Source organism: Elgaria multicarinata, chromosome 2 (assembly GCF_023053635.1).
Source record: "Elgaria multicarinata webbii isolate HBS135686 ecotype San Diego chromosome 2, rElgMul1.1.pri, whole genome shotgun sequence".
NCBI classification, from domain to species: Eukaryota; Metazoa; Chordata; class Lepidosauria; order Squamata; family Anguidae; genus Elgaria; species Elgaria multicarinata.
In genome coordinates this window covers 173,990,380-174,005,040 of record NC_086172.1, presented here as the reverse complement: position 1 = coordinate 174,005,040, position 14,661 = coordinate 173,990,380, and positions in this window count along the sequence as shown.

The window sequence follows — 14,661 nt, the reverse complement described above, 5'->3', positions numbered from 1 at the left end:
AACAATTGATTTCCTACCCATGAAGTGATCTTTTTGTTACAGTGAGGCTTACTGTGGTTCAGTAGATGAGGAACTGAGCTTGGATCTGTGAGGTATGGGCTCAACTTCCATCTCACGGCCTCATACTGTGGTCCAATATCTCTTAGCCTCCATTCTCCATCTGTAATGGAGAAGTAACAGGGATTTGCCACACTGATTTATTTATTTCTCTCTCCAAAGCGTGCAGAGTGGCAAAGTGGTCCCCCCCCTCATTTATCCTCACAACAACCCTTGGGAAGTAGGTTAGGCTGAGCATGTGTGGCCCAAGATCTCCTAGGGAGTTTCATGGCTGAGCCCAACACCCTAACCACTATCCCACACTGGCTCTGAAATGAGGTGAGGGCAGACACAGTGAAGACTATAACACACACAAATCATTAACAGCGAATTGTGCTAGTTGAGATTCTCATGGCAGTACCCGTATATTCACATTGGGGACAGTTCTATACCTATGCACTGGGGATAGTCTTCTGAAATTGGAACTTCTGACCATGGGTAAGCCACAATATGAACAACTGGTTGGAGCCATTCAAAAGAGCATGACTGTCTACTGTGAAGTGGCTGACGAGATCACATTGCTGAAGTTGGGGGTGAGATGCACAGCCATGTGATTTCAGTTTTCCCTAATGCCTAATTTGGTTGCCATCTGTATAGTTTCCCCATAATGTTAGTTGAGCCTATTAACAGGTATCCCATCCCTTTTCACCACTGTGTGCTTCACTGTGTTTTGATAACAGTTCTGTATCCCGGTAGCAGTACTCTTGCAGATCGTCTCATTGAAGAGCACCATTTAATTTCACTATTAAAAGGCCACCTTTCTTCTTGACAGCTGTTCAGGAAGCCTTCTATTTATAAAAGGAGGCCAATATAATTTATATTCAAGATGGTTGTGGTTTTTTTGTCTTTAGGGCTATCATTTACACATTCTTTCAGTACTGACAGGTGCTGTGACACTGTAGTGTCCAACTCAGGGAGGGCTATACAAATAGGAGCAGGAATTAATGTATTAATATTCCCATCTTCCATCAAGGAACTCAACGCTGAATATGTAAAGTTCCCACGGAGCCTCTATAAATAATGTTTATATACCACCTTATCTACTAAAAACCCACCAATTTAAAACAAAAAGCATTAAAAAGAACATTAAAAACAGCTAAAATCGTAAAAGTACATATTTTTTTGAAAAGCTAAATTGAAAAGATGCATTTTTGCAGCCTTTCTAAAGGCTGAGAGAAGTTGGGGCCAATCAGTTCTTGAGAGGCGTGATCCGTATTTTGGGGGCAACACAAGAGAAAGTCCTTTAATTTAGAGCAGTACGACAATGGAACCAATGACCTAGGGAGGTGGTGGGCTCTCCTACACTAGAGGCTTTCAAGACGTATGCTGGATAGCCATCTGTCAGGGATGCTTTAAGGTGGATTCCTGCATTTAGCTGGGGCTTGGACTCGATGGCCTTCTTCATGGTCTCTGTGCATCACACATATGGGCTCTGCGCCTGCGTGGTGCTTTGATTGGAATGCACTGATGACCACTCGAAAAACTCCAGTTACAGGTAAGCAACCTGACTTTATAGGCCCCTTCCAACTCTACTAATCTATGATTTTTCAGCAAATCATTCACTCTGAGAACAGTTAAAATGCTGCAATCTGCACAATTTTATAATTAAGACAAAATACAGGGATGGTCAGTTTGTTCTTCAGAAGTCGTTGCATCAAAAGTTTGTTGTATTCAGGCACAGTGAATTAACTGTTGTCTCTTTAAGTACAACCCACACACCCCTTTCTTCCCTAGGACATTCTTCCACAAGCTGGTGCCCCCCAGATGTTTTGGAGTACAATGTCCATTATCCCCAGCCAGCATTGATGACACACCTGGAGGGCACCAGCTTGGGGAAGGCCTATTGAACCCCTGAGTTGGAACTCTTCCTTGGCCAAGGCTATTCTTACGGAGAAAACTTTCCTTTGTATAAGACTTATCAAGCCGTGTTCATAATCAGCCCATCTGACTTGGCTTCTGTCACTCAGTCTCTCAGCTGACTGAATCACATGATGCCTTTGCAAGTTGGTTGCCCACATGGTTACAGAACATCACCTTTCATAAATTGCAGTCCAGTTGCTTCCTGATACATGCCATATCTCTGTAAGAACTGGAGGCTCCTTTCCTCCTGTAACTTTTTTCTTGTAGCTCTCTACAACAACTACCCACACCCCATTTTTCTATTTAGTCATCACAGGTTTCCCATTATTACTACCCTGCATGCAAATATTGATTGCATTTATATCCCGCCTTTTTTCCTCCAAGGAACTCAAGGCGGCATACATAATCCTCTCCATTTCTATCCTCACAACAACAACCCTGTTGAGTAGGTTGGGCTTAGAGTCTGTGACTGGCCCAAAGTCACCCAGTGAGCTTCCATGGCTTAGTGGGGACTAGAACCCAGGTCCCCCAACTCCCAGTCCAACACAGTAGCCATGACACCACACTGGTGCTGAAAGGTAATATTTTTTTATTCCTCTGTCCTAATTTGGAAATGATGATCTTCAGGATATATTGTTCTATGATTATTTTTTCACAAAACAAATGCCAGACTCTCCCACATCTCAGTCACGATATTCCAGAGTCGGTCCGCTGCAACCTCTCCCTTCTGCAGTGTGCAGGTGCTCTTACACTTTGCCTTTAAAGGATAGCCCTTTTCCCTCCCTAAATTCACTGCTTCAAAACAAAGGTGCAGGCACGAAGCTGTGTAGGACGCTAGTAAGTTTCCTACGCTCATTTCCCACGGGATGCTTGAGTTTCCCCCTGCAATTTATTATTATTATTATTATTTATTTATATAGCACCATCAATGTACATGGTGCTGTACAGAGTAAAACAGTAATTTATGAGAGGAGAGATTGCGTCCCAGAGAAAGTTTCCTCCAATCCCAATTCTTTCTCCTTCATTTCAGAGGCAAATAAGGAGCTCAAGGTGTGAGAGTGCTTGAAAAAATGGGCATTTCTTTCTATGTTACACTTTAAATATAAAATAATAAAAATATGGAAAAAAATAAGATGCAGTAGTGACAACAACAACAGCAGCAGCAAAACAAAAAACATGAAAACAAAGCAGATAAAATGTAGACATTACAAAAAAAAAGGACTGCGTCTAAAAACAGAACAGCTTTAATCCCTGGAAGCTCCATGGAACAATATTGTTTTTACCAATCTAAAGACTAATGACAAGAAAGCCAACCTTGACCTCCTGGAGGAAGGAGATCCAGGTGTCTTGGGTCCCCACCCATCTTACCTCTTTAGGAAGTGACATGTATCAGGGCCTCAGAATGCAGCCTCCAGACAGGTTAAAAGAGGAGCAGATCTTTTGAGATTCCATGGACCCAAGCCAGTTAGGGTCATGTAGCAAGTAAGATCATGGCCTTCCTGCATACTCCTTTATGATTGGTCAGCACAAGCTTGGCCCACTTCGCTATGGCCAACTAGGTTGGTCCATATCCTGGAATGGACGCTGACTGGCTTAATACCTTTCTGAGCAGTGAAGTAAAATGCCTATGGAATTTTGTGAGGTTTTAACTTTTAAGCCAAAGCCTTATTCAACGTGGTTAAATCCATGGTTTAAGGTGTCTTCTGAACATGGCCTGGCTTTCTGGCTTAACCACCATGGTTAAAGCCATGGTTTAAGGTGTCTTCTGAACAACCAGGCCCATTGCCTCCATTGGAAAAAATAAAAAATAAACACGGAGAGAAGCAAGGGAGTGTTGTAGAGAACTGGGAACTAGCTAAAAATGCCAAAAATGTTTTAGAAAGGTGACTAAAATAGTTGTGTTTGGCTTGAGACCTTTGGTAGCAGCTTCTCAGTCCTTCAGTCCTTCAGATTTTCTGCTTGATCTCCACCATTGGACTTGGACAGCAAATCATACATACATTGGTTTTACTGTTTCTAAATTCTGTACTGGTTTTAGCTTATTAATGACTTAATTTGTTTTTAGCTGTTCTTTTATATTGGTTGTATAATTTTATCTGTATGCCACCCTGAGATCCTTGTGATATAGGGCGGGATACAAATGCCTAAATAAATAAATAAATAAATAAATAGAGTGCAGCTCCCAGCAAAGCACCCAGACATGGAGATAAGGAGCTCACAGGTTATGTTGTGTTATGTATGGAACTTGCCTTAGACTCAGTGGGAGCTTTATCAGGGGGTAACACTTTATATCTGGGTGTAGAAGGCAAGATGAACCTCTCTACGCAAACGTGACAAGGCAGTTCAAGGATCCAGAGAAGTTTGGACATGGAAACATGAGCTAGTTACCAAAGTGGAACATGGGCTACTGGGCTAGTACTAGGAAAGAATCACAAGCAATATGCTTAGGGACCGAAGAGAACCCTGAGTTAATCTTAGAACTGAGCAAAAACCCATGGACTTACTGGGTGCCCAAGCAGAAAGAAAGAGCAACCAGTGCCTGAACGCAAAGGAGTTATAGGCTTCAAACAAAGATTGCACAGGACCAGGGGCTCTGAGGTTGGACTCAGGATGGGGCAGAATAAAAGAAACACTAGTTTGACTCCGCGGAATGAAAGGAAGCTGCAGAGAGATACCTGGCTACTGGATTGACCTAAGGCTAGCTTGTAATACAGTGCGAGAGCCATTCTATGGAAAACAATTAGCTACCAGTATGCAAACCAAACCAAAGCTATCATGGAGAGAGGGTGGTGACCGGGTGGTATCAAATCTGCTTGCTGGCCAGCCTGATCATAGAATCATAGAATAGTAGAGTTGGAAGGAGCTATAAAGCCATCGAGTCCAACACCCTGCTCAATGCAAGAATCCACCTTAAAGCATACCTGAGAAATGGTTGTCCAGCTGCCTCTTGAATGCCTCTAATGTGGGAGAGCCCACAACCTCCCTAGGTAACTGGTTCCATTGTCATATTGTCCTTACAGTCAGGATTTTTTCCTGATTTCCAGCCGGAATCTGGCTTCCTGTAACTTGAGCCCGTTATTCCATGTCCTGCACTCTGGGAGGATCGAGATGAGATCCTGGCCCTCCTCTGTGTGACAACCTTTCGTCTTTGAAGAGTGCTATCATGTCTCCCCTCAATCTTCCCTTCTCCAGGCTAAACATGCCCAGTTGTTTCAGTCTCTCTCCATAGGGCTTTGTTTCCAGACCCCTAATCACCCTTGTTGCTTGTCTGCATCCTTCTTGAAGTGTGGTGCCTAGAACTGGATGCAATGCTCTAGATGAGGCCGAACCAGTGCCAAATCGAGAGGAACCAGTACCTCACGCAATTTGGAAGCTATACTTTTATTAATGCAGCCCAAAATAGCATTTGCTTTTTCTGCAGCCACATCACACTGTTGGCTCATATTCAGCTTGTGATCTACACAACTGGGAACTTGTGAGTGGGAATGTTTCAGGATTGGGCCACATTGTCATGTCTAACCCTACTGCCCCTTTTTTGGGAGAAGATGTTTCAGGTAATCAATCAGAATCAGATTCATAACTAGAAGACGCAGCACCAGACACCAGCCAGCCTGTACCAGTGGGGGAGGAAGCTCTCATGGGCGATTCCCCAGCTGGGAGTCAGCCCTCTCCAGAGCTTATTTCCTCAAGGCCAAATCCTGCCACCACAGAGAAAGCCCTCTCCCATGACCCACCATAGCGTATGTGTTGCATTGGTGGGATGCGGAGGACGGCTTCACATCCCACCAACGCAATAGTATCTATCAGATGCTTTCGCAGGCTACCCCTATCAGATTATGCAACAGCTAATTCCATGCCTTAATTTCAACTAGCAAATGCTGTGCGGCTGACAGAAAACATTACACGGCAAAGCCCTAGAATTACACCTAGCTGTGTTTGTGGGAATCTCCTCCCAATTTCTGTTGCCATTGCAGCTTGCTTTAAAAAGAAGAAAGACCCCGGCCTTGTAGCACGTGAGCCATCCATTCCTTAGAGTCACCTGCGGGAGGGTGTGTGTGCGTAGAGGCAGGAGACCGTAACTCTCTTTGTGCGCTGGCCACATTCGCTTTCCATTTTCATTGTGTCAGGTTCCTTGCAGGCATCATGTTACGCTGAGGACAGGGTGATTTCCACAATGAAACCTTAGGAGAGGGGACTGGCCATGTACAATTGGCAAAGAGTGAATGGGAAAGTCCTAGGAGATGGGGTGGAGGTGTTGCACCTGGTGCCATTAATTGCATGCCTGACACAGGGTAGGTGGGAAGGGAGGAAAAGATGGGGCTGAATGAACAAAAAGCCAGGTGATTATTTGGGCTTGTGGTGGAAGGACATCTGATGGAGAAGGAACAAAGATGCCACCCAGGAGCCTACTTTTGACAGGACTTTTAATCTTTGCCTTTCTTCCTCATCCGTCCTTCCTGTGAAATCATCTTTCGTCTTGGCTTTGTCCAGTTTTTCAATGTTGCACCTGGCAGCAGCTGGAGGGTGGAGAACAAAAGCCCGCTTGGAGACTTTGCTTCCGTCAACATTGTGCTTTCCCCCCCCCCCCTTGACTATTTTTTTTTAAACTGTATAGTTCACCCGAGAGCTGAAATGAATTTGCTCCCAAATCTTGAAATTCTCTCTTTGAATATTCTCCAGATGTCTGAATTTTTGAATAGCTGTTGAAGGTTCTCTGAGTTTTTGATATCTGTATTGGACATTCTATTTGGTACTATATGGCAGTTGACATGGACTGGTATTTTTGATTTGATAAGCAGGAAACATACAACATACCATGGTATTTAATACTTGACAGCATTAAATGGTTGGCATGCAATAATCTTGCATATTTTTGTTGTATTTGGTAGTTGCCATTTGATTTTTTTTTAGTATCTAATGACATTTGATAAATACCATTCAATGATGCATACTATTAGGCTTTTTATTTTTTTGGTGGTTGACCGCTTATGTGATTTCATCTTGGATACTTTCCAAAACAAGCAACACCAGCATGCCTAAAGCATTGAAACTCTTGTTTCAATTTGGCATAAAATGTCACATTCCAGATACAAATTTGGGTTTTTAAAACTTCACACTCAACTCTTGTGTTGCAAGATAGAACAATTGGACACATTTAACATATTTGTTTCAGCTCTGCTAACACTAATAATGGCTCTAGGGCTCCCTTAGAGCTCACTTCTGGAGCGGGAGAATTTCTTTCACCAGGACTCTGGATGGGCCTACAAGGACAGTAGCAGCAGGAATCCCAGAGATTTGGGGAGAGGCTTTAACCTCATATCCCCTCCCTCCTTGCATCTCTCTGCCACTGAGCTCTGGATTACATTTTTATAATCAGTTGTAAGGCACTTTGGAGATTAGTTTCATCAAACATTGGGTCAATTTTTATTTTTAAATGGAAATTGTGTTGGGTTTTTTATTTTAATAATTTTGTCCTTGGGACTTTTTTTTAAGAGAAAAGTGACTAAGGGATGATGATGATGATGATGATGATGATGATGATGATAATAGACACAATACAGCTGCAAAAATAATTCACCAACAACTGGCCATCAAATTCAACCTCATCAAACAACCCATACCATACATACTCACCCAAAACAATCTTGGAAAATGCAGATCATATAATATACTGGGACAGACCAATTCATACAGACAAAACAATACCCTGCAACCAACCAAACATAACAGTTATAGACAAAAAAGAAAAACACTTACCTCATCGACAGAGCAATACCTAATGACAAAAATGGTGTAGAAAAAAATATACACCATTGACTATGGAAGTTAAAGAACTATGGTAATAGGAAAAGGTCACAATTATCCCGTTAGTCACGTTGGTCACTGGCATCACATCAAAAAACTATACAGAAAACCTTCAGAAACTGGGCCTACCAAAATACATCGACACCAACATCCAGAAAGCAGTCATACTTAAAACATGCTCAATTATCAGGAAATTCCTGAATCAGTAAAAGACAGCATGACCTGGCAAAGCCTGTTATGTCCATCTAGGAAAACTTGCATGAGTGTGAAAAGAGAGATAATAATTTCATGATTCTTTAATAAATAAAAGCATTTGGACTGATAATTGCTGGTGTCACATGACTATAGCTTTTTGAGGAACTACATTTGAGCAATAATTTAGAGCTGGAAAAAATGTAGAAAGAGGCAACCAGAATGATCAAGAGACTGGAGTAACTCCACTCTGATGAAAAGTTACAACCTTTGGGCCTTTGTGTAGCTTAGCAGAAAGGGCAACTAAACAGAGACCGGATAGAGATATATGAAAGTATGCATGGTGTGGTGAAAGTGGGTAGGAGAACATACTGGAATGTGCAGTCATCCAGTAAAGCTGGTGAGAGATTCAGGACAGATCAAAGGAAGGACTCCTTCACACAGCACATAGTTAAACTATGGAACTCATGACCACAAGATGTAGTGATGGCCACCAATTTGGATGGCTTTAAAAGGGGGTTGGATAAATCCCTGGAGAAGACTCTCAGTGGCTACTAGTTAGGGAGTTAGTCTTATCCTTCATGAATTTATCAGTGGCTACTAGTTATGATGGCTTTATTTATTTATTTATTTATTATTGCATTTATATCCTGCCTTCCCCCCCACCCACCCAAGGAACCCAAGGCGGGATATATAATCCTCCTCCTCTCCATTGTATCCTCACAACAACAACCCTGTGAGGTAGGCTGGGCTGAGAGTCTGTGACTGACGCAAAGTCCCCCAGTGGGTTTCCATGGCCGAGCAGGAACTAGAACCCGGATCTTCTGACTCCCAGTCCAACACTTTAGCCACTACACCACCCTGGCTCCATCAAATATCAGAGGCAGTATGCGTATGTTCACTAGTCACTGGAAAACATGGGTGCACTCATGTCCTGCTTGTGGGCTTCCCACGGGCAGCTCATTGGCTACTACGTGAACAGAATGATCGACAAGATGGACCCTTGGCTCTTAAGTTCTTAAGAGGTAGCGTTTCTTACACAAAGCTTTTGGTTTTGCCGCTTTTCAATATTTTAAAACGTGGGGAAATCCAGAGAGGTCAGCATGTCATGGTGACAGTTCTGTTCCCTCCCCCTGTTATAATTTAGTCCTTGTCATGCTCACTTGCTCTGTGTAGTCATTCATGTCACACTAATGCAACCACACAGCATCCAGCTTGGTTCTCCCTGGGGCAAGGGATCTAATGTCAGTAGGGTACGATCCAGTTCACGTTGAGAGGGATGCATTAAATCTTTTTACTTGGAGCGTTGTCAAGAAAAGCCAAGCGCCCTGCTATCAAGTGCACAGAGAGAGCCGTGCAGCCCCCACAAGGCGTTTGGTTTGTGCACTGATACAGAATGGATTGTTGCTAACCCTCCGAGGCATCGATGCCAAGGTCAGGAACCGCTGATCTTTCTGAACAACCACCACCACCACAGAGGAAGGGAGGGGAAGGAAACAGATTCTCAAAACATGACCTTTAAAGAACCTCGTATTTGCAGGATCCTTTTAAAAAATGGTGAAAGAAGATCGCCTGTGTTTGATTTATTACTAAGAAGTGTTTGGTTTTTGCTAGCATGCCCAGGAACCGTTTGGCTACACATTCCCCAACAAATAATGCCATTGTAACGGAATACCAGTGGAGATGCAAAGTGGTTACAAAGAAAGGACAGTTCTCTGTTTTGCAACAGGGCAATCCTAAAAGCTATGAAATGCAAGAGAGAGCGCCTTCTGCCCTCAGAGACCACTGTCAAACCCGGTGTATCTTGGATGCTGGCTTAGAGCAGGAGGCTGAAACCTCAGGCACGTGGGCCAAATCCTGAATGCCTGAGGTCCCAATGTGGCCTGCTGGGGTTCCCCAGAAAGCCTTGCCCTCTTCCTCTAGCCACCCCTTGTCGGGTGGTTTCCCAGCTTTTGCACTTATTTATTTATTATTGCATTTCTATTTCTATTATTTGGTTATTATTTATTTATTTATTTATTTAATTACATTTATATACCGCCCCACAGCCGAAGCTCTCTGGGCGGTTTACAACATTTAAAAATAGTAAACATTAAAAGTATACAATTTAAAAACACACACACACATAAAAACAGTATAAAAACAACAGTATCCATTTAAAAACAACAATTGTGGGGTCCATTAAAAACAAACTTAACGTTGTTAAATGCTGTTAAAACGCTGTTAAAAATGCCTGGGAGAAGAGAAAAGTCTTGACCTGGCGCCGAAAAGATAACAATGTTGGCGCCAGGCGAGCCTCATCGGGGAGATCATTCCACAGTCGGGGGGCCACCACTGAAAAGGCCCTCTCCCTTTGCAAATTCTGTTTTGAGCTACATTAATAGAAGTATAGCTTCCAAATCGTGCGAGGTACTGCTTTCCCTCTGTTCGGCACTGGTCTTGAGTATTGCGTCAAGTTCTGGGTATCACACTTCAAGAAAGATGCAGACAAGCTAGAGTGTGTTCAGAGGAGGGCAATGAGGAAGTTCAGGGGTCTGGAAACAAAGCCCTATGAGGAGAGACTGGAAGAACTGGGCATGTTTTGTTGAGTTGTGGCTTTAGAAGCTGTTTAGTTATTGCACAGACTGGGTTTCTGGCACATAACCTTTTGTGTTAAGTCTCTGTCTGGGCCCTCCAGAGACTAGCAGAGATTACAGCGGTTCTCAGCCAAGTCAGCAAAGACGTGAATTAAGACAGAGATTTATGTAGGTTAAAATAAACCTTTTTACTGGCAAATAAATATATAATTTAGTTATGGCAGTACAGGTACAAATACTTACAAACGGTCAGTCAATACAGCTCACATGAGGGACATGGAAGTTATACAGGAACTTGAAAATACATTTACTTTTATAGACAACCTGTACAATGATGCAACTCCTTGCAACCCTTAATTGAAGACAATCAGACAATTATTCAATTATGACACTCAATGTTCAGGTGTAGAGTTGACCTTTAAGTTTCTGCTGAGTCTTCTGTTCCTCCAGATCCTCAGCAATTATCAAATCAATGGAAAACATAACCAGGATCCATTCCAGGATCCAACATGTTTAGCCTGGAGAAGAGAAGATTGAGGGGAGACATGATAGCACTCTTCAAATACTTGAAAGGTTGTCACACAGAGGAGGGCCAGGATCTCTTCTCAATCATCCCAGAGTGCAGGACACAGAATAATGGGCTCAAGTGACAGGAAGCCAGATTCCAGCTGGACATCAAGAAAAACTTCCTGACTGAAAGAGCAGTATGAAAATGGAACAAATGGCATAGGGAGGTTGTGGGCTCTCTCACAGTAGAGGCCTTCAAGGTGCAGCTGGACAGCCATCTGTCAGGTATGCTTTGAGGTGGATTCCTGCCTTGAGCAGGGGGTTAATTGCCTTATAGGCCCCTTCCAACTCTATTATTCTATGATCCCCCAAGTTATACCAGGCCTCCACATAGGGCTGATGACATAATCAGATGTACAAAGACCTTCTGTAGATGCATTGTGAACCGCCCAGAGAGCTTCGGCTATTGGGCGGTATAAAAATGTAATAAATAAATAAATAAATAAATAAAATTGTATAGAGACCTCAATGCCAACCACTGCATTCTTGCACATTTCAGGGATGGAGAAGAATCACTGACCAGTGGTGCAGCTAGGACTGGATCTCAGGGCCATAGGCCAGTGCCCTGCAGCATAGAGCCTCCCCAAAAAACTACCTAGAGAGTGACAGGTGATGGGGCCAATGACAAACACGCCCTGCCTGGATGTGCTGGTCACACTGGGACTGAATCTGCTTGCAATACCATCCTTTCTTTACACACACACACACACACACACACACACACACACACACACACTGTCAGGGGGCAGCTGATTGGGTATGAGATGCTCATTTTTTAATATTTACTTTTATAATATACTAGCTGATATGCCTGGCATTGCTTGGGTCCATGAATAACGTTTATAACATTTATTTGATAAATAATAAATTTCTCTGCAACTTATTCATCTTTAGGTAGGTTGTGTGTGGCGCAGAGCAGTAAACCAGCAGTAAGGCTCGGGTCGACTCAGGCTTCCATCCTCCCGAGGTCGGTAAAATGAGTACCCAGTTAGCTGGGGGAAAGGTAATAACGGCCGGGGAAGGCAACGGCAAACCACCCCGCTATAAGGCCTGCCAAGAAAATGTCAGCGAAAGCTGGCGTCCCTCCAAGAGTCAGTAATGACTCAGTGCTTGCACGAGAGGTTCCTTTCCTTTCTTTCCTGAGTTTAGTAAATTGTTTTGTTAGAATAAATGGGAAATTGTGTTAATAAGAACTGTATTTTAAATTACAGCTTCGTGATAAACCACTTTTTTGTTTTGTTTTACCCGAAATGCCTACACTTCCCATCATGCCTTGGCCAGAGCAGCTGTCTAAACTTCAAAAACAATCAGGACATACAACACCCTTTCTACCAGCCAAAAAAGATGCAAACCTAAGAATATGTTTTCAAAATATACCCAGCATTGCCCAGATATCTGAATAACATATAGTAGGGAAGCAGATCTCAGTGACTTGGGCCTTTTATCTGACATACCTGCGCTCTGAACACACACCATGGCACTTTTTAATTTTAAATTTTTTTAGTTAAATTGTCAACCCACCACCTTATGGTGCTGATGGCTGGCATTATGCCACTGCTATGGAGCCACATTGTAGATAAAGCAATTTTCAATATCTCCTGCTGAAGAAATTTTATTTATGGAATGTCCTGAAGGAATAATAGAAAATTGTACTGGTCATGACCATGAGTCATAGCTTCGTGGCAAGAGAAGACTCTTTGGAGTTCCACCCAAGGCATGCTGGGAGTTGTAGGCATAAGCCTGAGATTTTTAATAAATTCTTTAAAAATATTTTAAACCCAAAATTTCATGTTTTTATATTTTTCTGGTACATTGTGCAGCCAGACCTATCAGTGTGCCAAATTTCAAGTTTCTGGGGCCCCTAAGATATATATGTCTGTGAGGTAATCATCTTAAAGTAGCAGGCTGGTGGTAGGCCTGTGAGTTAACCTTTAAACAATTGAAATTCATTACCTTCATGACAACCCTGCAAGGTAGGCTGGTCCTAGGCCTGTGAGGTAACTTTAAAACAAATTAATTTTATTTATTTATTTATTTATTTATTACATTTTTATACCGCCCAATAGCCGAAGCTCTCTGGGCGGTTCACAAAAATTAAAACCATAATAAAACAACCAACATGTTAAAAGCACAATTACAAAATACAGTATAAAAAAGCACAACCAGGATAAAACCATGCAGCAAAATTGATATAAGATTAAAATACAGAGTTAGAACAGTAAAATTTAAATTTAAGTTAAAATTAAGAGTTAAAATACTGAGAGAATAAAAAGGTCTTCAGCTGGCGATGAAAGGAGTACAGTGTAGGCGCCAGGCAGACTTCTCTGGGGAGCTCATTCCACAACCGGGGTGCCACAGCAGAGAAAGCCCTCCTTCTAGTAGCCACCTGCCTCACTTCCTTCGGCAGGGGCTCACAGAGAAGGGCCCCTGTAGATGATCTTAAGGTCCGGGCAGGTACATATGGGAGGAGGTGTTCCTTCAAATAACCTGCCCCGAAACCGTTTAGGGCTTTAAATGTCAATACCATTGTGAGCCATTTCCAGATGATGGTTGCCAAAGCCTGATAAATCTTCCCTCCCAATCAAGGCATGCTGGGAGTTGTAGGCATAAGCCTAGGTCCCTGAATAACATGTAAATCTTTGAACACTGTCTGAGGTGTGGTGGAAGACTACTGAGAGGGCCATCTTATTTGTGGCACCCTGCTTATGGATTACTTTTTCTCAGGCAGGCTTGCCTAGTGACTGTATTAATGGCTTTAAAATGATAAGTCGTTTTTTAAAAATATATATTTTCAAAGGCTTTTTAAATTGATGAGATTTTTTTTTATGCTGAGGTGTTTTTTCTCTCTGTTATAACTAAACCACAACATTCCAAGACAGATGCAAGAATTACTGAATAAAGTTTATGGTTTTTATGTAAAAGCCTGACTAAAACATTGAAACAGAATGGAGGAATGACTGATAGCTGTGGCTATAATTGAATGGTGGGCGGGGTTAGTGGCAGCTGGGGAAAGTCAGTTAGAAGGAGAACAAAGATAGCGAGAGGTCAGGAAAATGCGCACTGAGTTAGGACTGAGAGATAGTGACATGGCAGTACTACACCTCCCAGCATGCCTTCGGCAGCCCTCAGGTGCCTGTGTCCTCAGCTCTTAGTGGATGCCTGCAACTCTGGCCAAGTCCTGCTGGGACTGCCTCAGCCCACACTTCTCACCCATGAAGTGGTCCATTAGGAGCCTGTAATGAAGGGCCTCACTGTTCTCACTGTTAATGAGTAACTGCTCTTACAGTTCTGTACCTTTAATTGAACTGGACTGCCCTTTAACTAGAGGATGTCTTCAGGTAGAGGATGGCCCTCTGTTAAAGAAGCCACCCTGGCCACCTATATAGAATAGACAGACAGGAGGAACAGCAGGAACTGAGAGAGCTTTGATGGCTTGCTGACAGCAGAGATCTTGCTCAGAAGAAAGAAAGAATTAAAGCCAACGGGAGACAATGACTCACTGTAGTGTGTGTCTTCAAGATGGAGATGGGATTCAGAATGGAAACTGACTGAGAGAGCGATGCCA